We start from the raw sequence: 217 nt of genomic DNA, 5'->3' as shown, positions 1-217 counted from the left end.
GAGCCCCCCCAGCCCCTGGGGCAGCCAGTGCCTGCACACACACGCACATGTGAGCACATGCAAGCACATGTGAGCACACGCGAGCAGCTGCATCTGGCCACCCTGCACACCGTGGGCTGCTGAGAGGCGGCCGGTGCTGCACGTCGTGGCCGGGGCCACCCCGAAGGGCAGGTCTGGGGTTGCCCAGAGCCCACATGCAGCTGTGAGCACCGATCCT

This window comes from Pygoscelis adeliae, unplaced genomic scaffold (genome assembly GCF_000699105.1).
Source record: "Pygoscelis adeliae isolate BGI_AS28 unplaced genomic scaffold, ASM69910v1 Scaffold432, whole genome shotgun sequence".
NCBI classification, from domain to species: domain Eukaryota; kingdom Metazoa; phylum Chordata; class Aves; order Sphenisciformes; family Spheniscidae; genus Pygoscelis; species Pygoscelis adeliae.
Note: the sequence above shows the minus strand (reverse complement) of the source record.